Here is a 13,551-nt window from a genome sequence, read left to right as displayed (position 1 = left end):
CACGGTACGTGGCTCATGGTACAATCTCCCTGAGAGAGGATTAGACTTCCAGCCGTTATGTCCCCCTTGTCCATGTATCTTGCTTTAGCCAATAGAATGTGAACAGAAGTCTTAGGAGCCATGTTGTGGTTCCACTATTGGTCTTTTCTCCTGTCACAAGATGAGTATGTCCCAGATAGGGGCTGTTCCTTCAGCTTTGGTCCAGAAGAGTGGATCCACAATGGAGGCCTATGATGTGAGCAGAAAACAAACTCTTATTGCTGTAAACCACTAAGACCACACAGCACCTTAGCCTAAAGTGATTTATACATTTCCTTATCTGTAAGATAGGGATAATAATATCCACTCTGCAAAGCTAATGTAAGATAGTGAGATAACTATATAAAAGCCCAGCAACTGGTAGTCAATCAACAGCTTGGAGATGGCAGTGTAAAAGTTTTAGGAGCTAGAAAGGAGGAATTTCTGGAGCCCCTACTGCATTATTTTTGAAGGTGCTTCTCATCAAAGGAAGACTCTTCTTTCTGAAGTAATCTCTTTCCTCCTTTCTAGGAAAATGTCAGCATATAATTCAAGTCACCGTTCTAGTTTCACATCCTCAATAAAGCTTTACCCAACCCTCTGTCCCTGCGCAAAATCAATTGCCTCTGTATAGCCATAACAACATTGTATTATAAATGCTTACATGCTGAATTTCCCACGAGACTGTGCAGACCTTTAAGGTAGAAACTGATTTTCACATTCAAACATCCAAAAAGCAATGGAATAGGTAGAAATTAGAGTGGAACCTCATCATAGAAACCATTTTAATTTTTGCTGAGAAACATAACAAAATTTGATATTCCATTGTCTTGCACAATGGCAAACACATCTAGTAATGTGCGTGCCAACGATCGGGTTTATGGTGTAATGGAATGCAGTAGGCACTGCATGTAAGAAGGATGCCTGAGAAGTTTTCATCTGACTCTTCATCACTGGGATTAGAAGCAGAATGGTTTGAGTGTGTGCGTATTTTCCTTTTGTCTTTTTTTAGTCTACTTTAGTGGGTCTCACAGTATGCTCTGTATAAGAATGTCTGTGTGTAATATATGTGTGTTTATTGTAGTTTAGGGGCAAGTTAATGGGTTTTTAAAGAGAAATTTTTAATAACCTTATTGAAGTAAAATGGACATGTGATACATTGCACAGACTTTAAAAGTACAGTTGAAAAGTTGTATGTTTATACCAGTAAAACCATCACACAGTCAAGATAAATCTGTTCCAGTAGAAGTTTTCCTGTGTCCCTTGTAATCTCACCCTCCCCCCCATTCTTCCTCACTGGCCCTTCCATCCCTAGCTGCCACTGACCTGCTTTCTGTAATACAAATTAGTTTGCTTTTTCTGAGCTTTATATAAATGGAATCATATAGTATGTACTCCTTGTTGGGCTTCTTTCACTCACTATAATTATTTTGAGATGAACATTTGGGTTTTTCCCAGTTTGGGGCTATAGCAAATAAAGCTTCTTTGAACATTCATGTACATGTCTTTGTATAGGCATATGTTTTTATTTATCTTAGGTAAATACCTAGGAATGGAATGGCTAGATCATATTATAAGTTTATATTTGACTTTTTAAGAACCTGCCAAACTGTTTTCCAAAGTGGTTGACCATTATGCATTCCACTAAGAGTGTATGTGAGTGCCAGTTTTTCTACATCCTTGTCAACACTTGGTATGGCCAGTCTTTTTAGGCATAGCCATTCCATGAGGTATATATCTCATTGTGGTTTTAATTTTCATTTCTCTAATAGCTCACAATGTTTAGCATTTTTCCATATGCTTATTTGTTACCTATATATTTTCTTTGGAGAAGTGTTTGTTCAAAATATTTTTTCCATTTTTTTTGTTATTTGGATTTTTACAATTGCAGTTTGTGAGTTCTTTATATCTTTTCAATACAAGTCTCTTATTAGAAATATGCCTTGCAAATATTTTCCCCATCTGTGGCTTGTCTTTTCATACTCTTAAGAAGGTCATTTAGAGAGCAGAAGTTTTTAATTTTAATAGTCTACAATTTTTTCTTTTATGGATATACTTCTAGTGTCTAAAGAATTGGTTCCTAACCCAAGGTCATTTAGATTTTCTGTTAAATTCTCTTCTAAAAGTTCTATAGTTTTAGGTTTAACATTTAGTTCTGTGATCTGTCTTGAGTTAACTTTTATTATAGTGTGAGTTAGAGATCAAAGTTCATGTTATTGAATATGGATTTTCATTGTTTCTGCCACTATTTGTTGAAAAGACTATCCTTTCTCCACCTTTGTAACTTTGTTAAAAATCGATTGTCCATACCTTGGCAATTGTGAATAATGCTGCAATGAACATGGGAGTGCAGATACCTCTTCAAGATAATGATTTTGTTTCCTTTGGACAGATACTCAGAGCTGGGATTGCTGGATCACATGGTAGTTCTTCTCTTTTCTTTTTTTTTTTTTTTTTTTTAATTTCTTGAACAACCTCCATACTGTTTTCTATAGTGGCTGTATCAGTTTATATTTCTACCAAAAGGGTTCCATTTCCTGGACATTCTTGCCAGTATTTGTTGTCTCTTGTCTTTTTGATAATAATCCTAGCTGGTATGGGGCAGCCTCTCACTGTGCTTTTGGTTTGCATTTCCATGATGATTAGTGATGTTGAGTACCTTTTCATGTACTGTTGGCCTTTTGTAAGTCTTCTTGGAAAACTGGCTATTTCAGATCCTTTGCCTATTTCTCAATTCGGTTATTTGTGGGTTTTGCTATTGAGTTGTATGTGTTCCTTGTATATTTTGCACACATATATGTGTTCCTTGTATATTTTGCATCAGTTTTGTGGTTTGCAAATATCTTCTCATATTCATTATTAGGTTGCCTTTTCATTTTGATGATGGTTTCCTTTGATGTGCAAAAGCTTTTTAGTTTGATTTAGTCCCACTTGTTTATTTTTGCTTTTGTTACCTTTGCTTTTTTGGTGTCAATTTTTAAAAAATCATTGCCAAGACCAGTGTCCAAAGGGGCTTACCCTCTATAAAGAAAATGTGGTATGTATACATAATGGAATATTATTCAACCTTAAAAAAGAAGGAAATCTTGCCATTTGGAACAACATGGATGAACGTGGAGGGTTAGAATATCTAGTATAATGTTGAACAGAAGTGATGAGGCTGAACATCCTTGTCTTGGTCCTGTTCTTAGGAGGAAAAGATTTAGTCTTTCACCATTAAGTATAATTTAGCTGTAGTTATTTCATAGATATCCTTTTTCAGGTTGAGGGAATTCCCTTATATCCCTATTTTGCTAAGAGGTTTTTATCAGAAATGACTGTTTGATTTTATCAAATACTTTTTCTGCATTAATTTGGATGTCACATGATTTTGACATGTATATGAATATGAACAACTAGGGTGAATTACCTTGATTGACTTTTGACTGTTTAATCAACCTTGTATTCATAGGATCAACTCTACATTGTCATGATGTATTTTCATTTTTTAATGTATTGCTGGATTTGATTTCCTAAGATTTTGTTTAAATGTTTGCATCTCTATTCATGAGGGATAGTCAGCTCTATTTTGCTTGTTTTTTTTGTTTTAGTTTTTGTAATGCCTTTGGGTTTGACTAAAGAGTAATGCTAGCCTCATAGAAAGATTTAGGGAGTAGTCCATTCTTTTCAATTTTCTCAGAGTTAAAGCAAAATTGGGATGAATTCTTCCCTACATGTTTGGTAGAATTCACCAGGGAGACATCTGAGCTTGGAGTTTTCTGTGTATGAAGGTTTTTACCTACAAATTCAATTCCTGACTAGATATGGGGTTATTCCTGTTATCTATTTCTTTTCTTCTTGAGTGAAACTAGGTAGTTTTATCTCTCAAGAAATTTGTTCAGTAAAGCAATATACTCCAATAAAGATGTAAAAAAAAAAAAAGAAATTTGTTCATTTCATCAAATTTGTCATATTTATTTGCAAGAAGTTGTTTATAATCCTGTCATTTTTAAAATATATGTAGAATCTTTGGTGACATTATCTCTCTAATTTCTGATATTGATAATTTTATCTTCTTTTTTTCGGGATCAGTCTGACTAGAGGTTTATTGCTTTTATTGATCCTCTCAAAGAACCAGTTATTGGGACTTCCCTGGTGGCGCAGTGGTTAAGAATCCGCCTGCCAATGCAGGGGACACGGGTTCGAGCCCTGGTCCGGGAAGATCCCACATGCCGTGGAGCAATTAAGCCCCTGCACCACAACTACTGAGCCAGTGCTCTAGAGCCCGCAAGCCACAACTACTGAGCCCGCGTGCCCAAACTACTGAGCCTGCGTGCCTAGAGCCTGGCTCCGCAACAAGAGAAGCCACTGCAGTGAGAAGCCGTGCACCGCAACAAAGAGTAGCCTCTGCTCACCACAACTACAGAAAGCCCACATGTAGCAACAAAGACCCAACACAGCCAAGAATAAATGAATAAATAAAATTAAAAAAAAATAAAAAATAAAAGAACCAGTTATTGTTTCATTGGTATCTAGTCTGGCTGGTGGGAACAGGCGCTATTCCCTGTCATGTCTGAGTTTCAGGAACTGTTCTCTCTTATGCTTACAGGTGGCTCTGCCTCTGTCTGTGGGCAGTTTCTTCACATGCACACACTGATCTAAACTCTAATGAATATTCAATAGCGACCTTCTGCAGATCTCCAGTGTTCTTTTTCTGTGTAGCTCACTTCTCTCCAGTACTCTGTCTTGAAACTACATCTTCTTGGTCTCTTTAGACTCTCAGCCTTATCTCTTCACCTCAGGGAGTCCACCAAGCTCCACATGGATTCCCCCTCCCCGTAATACCATCTGGAAACTCTCTCGAGGCAATAAGCTGGGCAATTATAAGGATCACTTCACTTATTTCCCATCCACAGGGATCACTATTTTTCTTTGCCTGATGTCCAGGGTCCTTAAGTTCATTGCTTCAAATACATTGTCTGATTTTGGGGATTGTTTTAGTCAGGAGAGTAAATCTAATCCCTCTTCTGAAAGTCTCTCTTCCAAGATGGCAGAAGCCCCTCAAAACTAATTTTGATTTTGTGATTTTTCACTTCATTAAGTTAAATCTGTGAAAGTTAATTGATTTGACTAAGGTTTTACTGCTAGTAAATAAAGCCTAGCTAGGAACAGTTAGGCCTAGAACTCACAACCAGTCTGTATTTCACGCAGCAGTCAATCCTCAACAAACTTTGGTTGAAAACATTTGCATGTAGTCAGATGTATGTTTGGGCACATATGCACAACTATACCAATTTTTGGTGCTTGATAACTTAATTTCAAGTAATTTACACATATGCCAGTAAAAAGTAGTGGGTGCAGTAAAATGATTTTTGCAAAGAAGATCTATTCCTGCCTGTATGCCTACAGTTACTTTGGTGTAAATTTACCATAACCTAGAGTTACAGAGCTAACAAATCTAATTTTACGGAGTTTTTCCAACACTAATCATACAAAGCTGTCAGCTGTCAGCTGTGAGCTATATGTTTATTTTGCATTAAGTATATCCTAGAAAGTGAAAACTTGCATCCACATACCATGGTTTTTATACAGAAATAATACTTAAATTGACACATAGGGAGATTTAATTTCATTTGCGTATTTTAACATTATGAGACATTATATCTGCCAGATTTGTTGGTGAAAACGATGTTGTAGATTATTCTAAAAGTAAAGTTGGCTTATTTTTGTCTGTTATTGGCAAACACGTAATATTAATTTCTTCCATCTGGGAAAAGCCCTAGTGCTGAATGAAATGTATCATAGGAGAGTTTCTGGCAAGTGATATATATACTCAAAATATATTTATTGAGTGAATGAAAGAATACTTGCATGTTTCTTCAAGTTCCTCACCCTACTTTTCTTTTTTCTTTTTCACACACACACACTGTATTTTATTTTTACAAGAGATAAATAAACTGACACCAAGCATTGTAAGTGGATAAACACAACAAAAGCAACAATGATTGCAATTACCACACATGAAACACACTCATACTATGTCATAATATTGACATTCCTTCCGGTAATCCTCCACTGTAACAGCTCCTTTACTTTGCAGTGAAAATTGATTTGTATATTTTTTGCCTCTGAGTCCTTGTGGGATTTTTTTTTTTATTCAAACAGAAAGTCACAAAAATTATAATCATCCTCCTCAGTTCACTCAGTCCCATGTAATTAATTTCTTTTTCATCTTGATCCTTTGTTAGCACTTTTATGAACTCATCGGTTTTCCATTAGAGTTCTGAAAATGCTTATTCATTCAGTTCAGCAGTATAGTCAGTTACCAGAAACCTGTACTTGTCAGTCTTTTCCATGAGTTCCTTGAAGATGAAACTCTTTTACAGGAACATTTTTGCAAAAGCATCAGAGTACACCCAGAACTGTCTGTAAATGACAAAAGACTTAAAAATGACCATGGTTAAAGATTTGATGAAAGTTCAAAATAATGCAATTGACAAGGAAATTTAGTTATTTCCGAGATATACATTTTAAAGTAAAAACTAGAATTATGACTTATAACATTATACCAGAACATACAAGATTTTTAGAAATTTCATGTAATGTCTGAAACATTTATATTAACATATTTCCATACAAATAACCCAAAGAAAGTTTAGTATTAGTTGTTTTTTTTGTTTCTTTGTTTTTTTATACTGCAGGTTCTTATTAGTCATCAGTTTTATACACATCAGTGTATACATGTCAATCCCAATCTCCCAATTCAGCACACCACCAACTCACCCCACCACGGTGTTCCCCCCTTGATATCCATATGTTTGTTCTCTACATCTGTGTCTCAACTTCTGCCCTGCAAAGCAGTTCATCTGTACCATTTTTCTAGTTTCCACATACATGCGTTAATATACGATATTTGTTTTTCTCTTTCTGACTTATTCACTCTGTATGACAGTCTCTAGATCCATCCACGTCTCAACAAATGACTCAATTTCATTCCTGTTTATGGCTGAGTAATATTCCATTGTATATATGTACCACACCTTCTTTATCCATTTGTCTGTCAATGGGCATTTAGTTTGCTTCCATGACCTGGCTATTGTAAATAGTGCTGCAATGAACATTGGGGTGCATGTGTCTTTTTGAATTATGCTTTTCTCTGGGTATATGCCCAGTAGTGGAATTGCTGGATCATATGGTGATTCTATTTTTAGTTTTTTAAGGAACCTCCATACTGTTCTCCATAGTGGCTGTATCAATTTACATTCCCACCAACAGTGCAAGAGGGTTCCATTTTCTCCACACCCTCTCCAGCATTTGTTGTTTGTAGATTTTCTGATGATGCCCATTCTAACTGGTGTGAGGTGATACCTCATTGTAGTTTTGATTTGCGTTTCTCTAATAATTAGTGATGTTGAGCAGCTTTTCATGTGCCCCTTGGTCATCTGTATGTCTTCTTTGGAGAAATGTCTATTTAGGTCTTCTGCACATTTTTGGATTGGGTTGTTTGTTTCTTTAATATTGAGCTGCATGAGCTGTTTATATATTTTAGAGATGAATCCTTTGTCCGTTGATTCGTTAGCAAATATTTTCTCCCATTCTGAGGGTTGTCTTTTCATCTTGTTTATGATTTCCTTTGCTGTGCAAAAGCTTTTAAGTTTCATTAGGTCCCATTTGTTTATTTTTGTTTTTATTTCCATTACTCTAGGAGGTGGATCAACAAAGATCTTGCTGTGATTTACGTCAAAGAGTGTTCCTCCTATGTTTTCCTCTAAGAGTTTTATAGTGTCCGGTCTTACATTTAGGTCTCGAATCCATTTTGAGTTTATTTTTGTGTATGGTGTTAGGGAGTGTTCAAATTTCATTCTTTTACATGTAGCTTTCCAGTGTACCCAGCACACTTACTGAAGAGACTGTCTTTTCTCCATTGTGTATCCTTGCCTCCTTTGTCATAGATTAGTTGACCATAGGTGCGTGGGCTTATCTCTGGGCTTTCTATCCTGTTCCATTGATCTGTATTTCTGTTTTTTGTGCCAGTACCATATTGTCTTGATTACTGTAGCTTTGTAGTGTAGTCTGAAGTCAGGGAGTCTGATTCCTCCAGCTCCGTTTTTTCCCTCAAGACTGCTTTGGCTATTCGGGGCCTCTTGTGTCTCCATACAAATTTTACGATGATTTGTTCTAGTTCCGTAAAAAATGCCATTGGTAATTTGATACGGATTGCATTGAATCTGTAGATTGCTTTGGGTAGTATAGACATTTTCACAATATTGATTCTTAAAATCCAAGAACATGGTATATCTCTCTATCTGTTGGTATCATCTTTAACTTCTTTCATCAGTGTTTTATGGTTTTCTACATACAGGTCTTTTGTCTCCCTAAGTAGGTTTATTCCTAGGTATTTTATTCTTTTTGTTGAAATGGTAAATGGGAGTGTTTCCTTAATTTCTCCTTCAGATTTTTCATCATTAGCATATAGGAATGCAAGAGATTTCTGTGCATTACTTTTGTATCCTGCAACTTTACCAAATTCATTGATTAGCTCTAGTAGTTTTCTGTTGGCATTTTTAGGATTCTCTCTATATAGTATCATGTCATCTGCAAACAGTGACAGTTTTACTTCTTCTTTTCCAATTTGTATTCCTTTTGTTTCTTTTTCTTCTCTGATTGCCATGGCTAGGACTTCCAAAACTATGTTGAATGATAGTGGTGAGAGTGGACATCCTTGTTTCGTTCCTGATCTTAGAGGAAATGCTTTCAGTTTTTCACATTGAGGATGATGTTTGCTGTGGGTTTGTTTTATATGGCCTTTATTATGATGAGGTAGGTTCCCTCTATGCCTACTTTCTGGGAAGTTTGTATCATAAATGGGTGTTGAATTTTGTCAAAAGCTTTTTCTGCATCTATTGAGATGATCATATGGTTTTTATTCTTCAATTTGTTAATATGGTGTATCACATTGATTGATATGCATATATTGAAGAATCCTTGCATCCCTGGGATAAATCCCACTTGATCGTGGTGTATGATCCTTTTAATGTGTTGTTGAATTCTGTTTGCTAGTATTTTGTTGAGGATTTTTGCATCTATATTCATCAGTGATATTGGTCTGTAATTTTTTTTTTCCTAGTATCTTTGTCTGGTTTTGGTATCAGGATGATGGTGGCCTCATAGAATGAGTTTGGGAGTGTTCCTTCCTCTGCAATTTTTTGAGACGAGTTTGAGAAGGATGGGTGTTAGCTCTTCTCTAAATGTTTGATAGAATTCGCCTGTGAAGCCATCTGGTCCTGGACTTTTGTTTATTGGAAGATTTTTAACCAGAGTTTCAATTTCATTACTTCTGATTAGTCTGTTCATATTTTCTGTTTCTTCCTGGTTCAGTCTTGGAAGGTCATACCTTTCTAAGAATGTGTCCATTTCTTCCAGGTTGTCCATTTTATTGGCATAGGGTTGGTTGTAGTAGTCTCTTAGGATGCTTTGTATTTCTGCAGTGTCTGTTGTAACTTCTCCTTTTTCATTTCTAATTTTATTGATTTGAGTCCTCTCGCTCTTTTTCTTGATGAGTCTGGGTAAAGGTTTATCAATTTTGTTTATCTTCTCAAAGAAGCAGCTTTTAGTTTTATTGATCTTTGCTATTGTTTTCTTTGTTTCTATTTCATTTATTTCTGCTCTGATCTTTATGATTTCTTTCTTTTTGCTAACTTTGGGTTTCATTTGTTTTTCTTTCTCTAATTCCTTTAGGTGTAAAGTTAGCCGTTTATTTGAAATTTTCTTGTTTCTTTTTCTTTTCTTTTTTTTTTAAATTTATTTATTTATTTTTGGTTGTGTTGGGTCTTTGTTTCTGTGCGAGGGCTTTCTCTAGTTGTGGCAAGCGGGGGCCACTCTTCATCGCGGTGCACGGGCCTCTCACTGTCGCGGCCTCTCTTGCTGCGGAGCACAGGCTCCAGATGCGCAGGCTCAGTAGTTGTGGCTCACGGGCTCAGTCGCTCCGCGGCACGTGGAATCCTCCCGGACCAGGGCTCGAACCCGTGTCCGCTGCATCGGCAGGCAGACTCTCAACCACTGCGCCACCAGGGAAGCCCTTCTTGTTTCTTGAGGTAGGCTTGTATAGCTATAAACTTCCCTCTTAGAACTGCTTTTGCTGCATCCCATAGGTTTTGGATCATCGTGTTTTCATTGTCATTTGTCTCTAGGTATTTTTTGATTTCCTCGTTGATTTCTTCAGTGATGTCTTGGTTATTTAGTAACATATTGTTTAGCCTCCATGTGTTTGTGTTTTTCATGTTCTTTTCCCTGTAATTCATTTCTAATCTCATAGCGTTGTGGTCAGAAAAGATGCTTGATACAATTTCAATTTTCTTAAATTTCCTGAGGCTTGATTTGTGACCCAAGATGTGATCTATCCTGGAGAATGTTCCGTGTGCACTTGAGAAGCAAGTGTAATCTGCTGTTTTTGGGTGGAATGTCCTATAAATCACAATTAAATCTATCTGGTCTATTGTGTCATTTAAAGCTTCTGTTTCCTTATTTATTTTCATTTTGGATCATCTGTCCATTGGTGTAAGTGAGTTGTTGAAGTCCCCCACTATTACTGTGTTACTGTCGATTTCCTATTTTGTAGCTGTTAGCAGTTGCCTTATGTATTGAGGTGCTCCTATGTTGGGTGCATATATATTTATAATTGTTTTATCTTCTTCTTGGATTCATCCCTTGATTATTATGTAATGTCCTTCCTTGTCTCTTGTAACATTCTTTATTTTAAAGTCTATTTTATCTGATATGAGTACTGCTACTCCTGCTTTCTTTTGATTTCCATTTGCATGGAATATCTTTTTCCATCCCCTCACTTTCAGTCTGAATGTTTCCCTACGTCTGAAGTGGGTCTCTTCTAGACAGCATATATATGGGTCTTGTTTTTTTATCCGTTCAGCAAGCCTGTGTCTTTTGGTTGGAGCATTTAATCCATTCACCTTTAAGGTTATTATCGATATGTATGTTCCTGTGACCATTTTCTTAATTGTTTTGGGTTTGTTTTTGTCGGCCTTTTCCTTCTTTTGTGTTTCTTGCCTAAAGAAGATCCTTTAGCATTTGTTGTAGAGCTGGTTTGGTGGTGCTGAATTCTCTTAGCTTTTGCATGTCTGTAAAGCTTTTGATTTCTCAATGGAATCTGAATGAGATCCTTGCCGGATAGAGTGATCTTGGTTGTAGGATTTTCCCTTTCATTTCTTTAAGTATATATCATGCCACTCCCTTCTGGCTTGTAGAGTTTCTGTTGAGAAATCAGCTGTTAACCTTATGGGAGTTCCCTTGTATGTTATTTGTCATTTTTTCCTTGCTGCTTTTAATAATTTTTCTTTGTCTTCAATTTTTGCCAATTTGATTACTATGTGTCTCGGTGTGTTTCTCTTTGGGTTTATCCTGTATGGGACTCGCTGCGCTTCCTGGACTTGGGTGGCTATTTCCTTTCCCATGTTAGGGAAGTTTTGGACTATAAACTCTTCAAATATTTTCTTGGGTTCTTTCTCTCTCTCTTCTCCTTCTCGGACCCCTATAATGTGAATGTTGTTGCGTTTAGTGTTGTCCCAGAGGTCTCCTAGGCTGTCTTCATTTCTTTTCATTCTTTTTTCTTTATTGTGTTCTGCAGCAGTGAATTCCATCATTCTGTCTTTCAGGTCACTTATCCGTTCTTCTGCCTCAGTTATTCTGCTATTGATTCCTTCCAGTGTAGTTTTCACTTCAGTTATTGTATTGTTTCTCTCTGTTTGTTTGTTCTTTAATTCTTCTAGGTCTTTGTTAAACATTTCTTGCATCTTCTCGATCTTTGCCTCCATTCTTTTTCCGAGGTCCTGGATCATCTTCCCTATCATTATTTTGAATTCTTTTTCTGGAAGGTTGCCTATCTCCACTTCATTTAGTTGTTTTTCTGGGGTTTTATCTTGTTCCTTCATCTGGTATATAGCCCTCTGCCTCTTCATCTTGTCTATCTTTCTGTGAATGTGGTTTTTGTTCCACAGGCTGCAGGATTGTAGCTCTTCTTGGTTCTGCTGTCTGCCCTCTGGTGGATGAGGCTATCTAAGAGGCTTGATGGGAGGGACTGGTGGTGCGTAGAGCTGACTTTTGCTCTGGTGGGCAGAGCTCAGTAAAACTTTAATCCACTTGACTGTTGATGGGTGGGGCTGGGTTCCCTCCCTGTTGGTTGTTTCGCCTGAGGCAACCCAACACTGGAGGCTACCTGGGCTGTTTGGTGGGGCTAATGGCAGACACTGGGAGGGCTCACACCAAGGTGTACTTCCCAGAACTTCTGCTGCCAGTGTCGTTGTCCCCATGGTGAAACAGAGCCACCCCCTGCCTCTGCAGGAGACCCTCCCACAGTAGCAGGTAGGTCTGGTTCAGTCTCCCCCGGGGTCACTGCCCCTTACCCTGGGTCCTGATGCTCACACTACTTTTTGTGTGTCCTCCAAGAGTGGAGTCTCTGTTTCCCCCCGTCCTGTCAAAATCCTACAATCAATTCCCACTAGGCTTCAAAGTCTGATTCTCTAGGAATTCCTCCTCCTGTTGCCGGACCCCCAGGTTGGGAAGCCTGATGTGGAGCTCAGAACCTTCACTCCAGTGGGTGGACTTCTGTGGTATAAGTGTTCTCCAGTTTGTGAGTCATCCACAAACTGTGGGTGTGATTTGATTTTATTGTGATTGCGCCCCTCCTACTGTCTCATTGTGGCTTCTCCTTTGTCTTTGGATGTGGGGTATCTTTTTTGGTGAGTTCTAGTGTCTTCCTGTCGATGATTGTCCAGCAGCTAGTTGTGATTTTGGTGTTCTCGCAAGAGGGCTGACCCTACTTTTCATTCTTTTTTTTTTTTTTGTACAGATATTCACTAAGTGCTTAAGTACCAGGCACTGTAGAAGACATAAACATGAATACATTTTAATTGCTGCACTTCAGGAGCTGATCGTCTAGTAGATGGCATTAGTCAGGAGGCACACATTATAGAGTACAAGCTGGTATGCATGAGGTTAATGCCATAAAAGAGTACAAAGAAAGTTCTATAGGGACTGGTCATCTCAAAATCAGGGAGCAGTCACCTCCACTTGAGAGAAATTGGGAAAGTAGACAAGGCATTTGTGATGGATTTGTAAATATGGGTAATGTTTTGACAGGTGGAAATAGGCATCCAGGAAATTCCAAGCAGGAGAATAACATGTACTGAGATATTCCATTTATCTAATGAACAGAAAAACTGCAGAAAGAGCTGAGGGATGAAGCTGGAGTGATAGGAAGGATGAAGTGACAGTTATTGCTAGTAGCCATGAAATGAGCAGGAGAGTTTATATTTAACGTCATTAGACAATTGGAAGCCTTCACATATTTTAGTAGGAATTTAGTGTGTGATCAGAGCTGTGTGTGTGAATATAAACTGACACTTGAATTTAGGAAAGAATTGGGCAGTGATGAGAGGCATGGAAGCCCAGTTATGGCACAAGCAAAATAAATCTTGGAAGAAATAGTTGAAGTATAAGTTGGGGAAGATTGTAAAGATGTTTCAGAGGTAAAAATCTACG

Source organism: Delphinus delphis, chromosome 3, assembly GCF_949987515.2.
Source record: "Delphinus delphis chromosome 3, mDelDel1.2, whole genome shotgun sequence".
Taxonomy (NCBI): domain Eukaryota; kingdom Metazoa; phylum Chordata; class Mammalia; order Artiodactyla; family Delphinidae; genus Delphinus; species Delphinus delphis.
The sequence above is the reverse complement of the archived record's forward strand: the minus strand, read 5'-3'. Positions refer to the sequence as shown.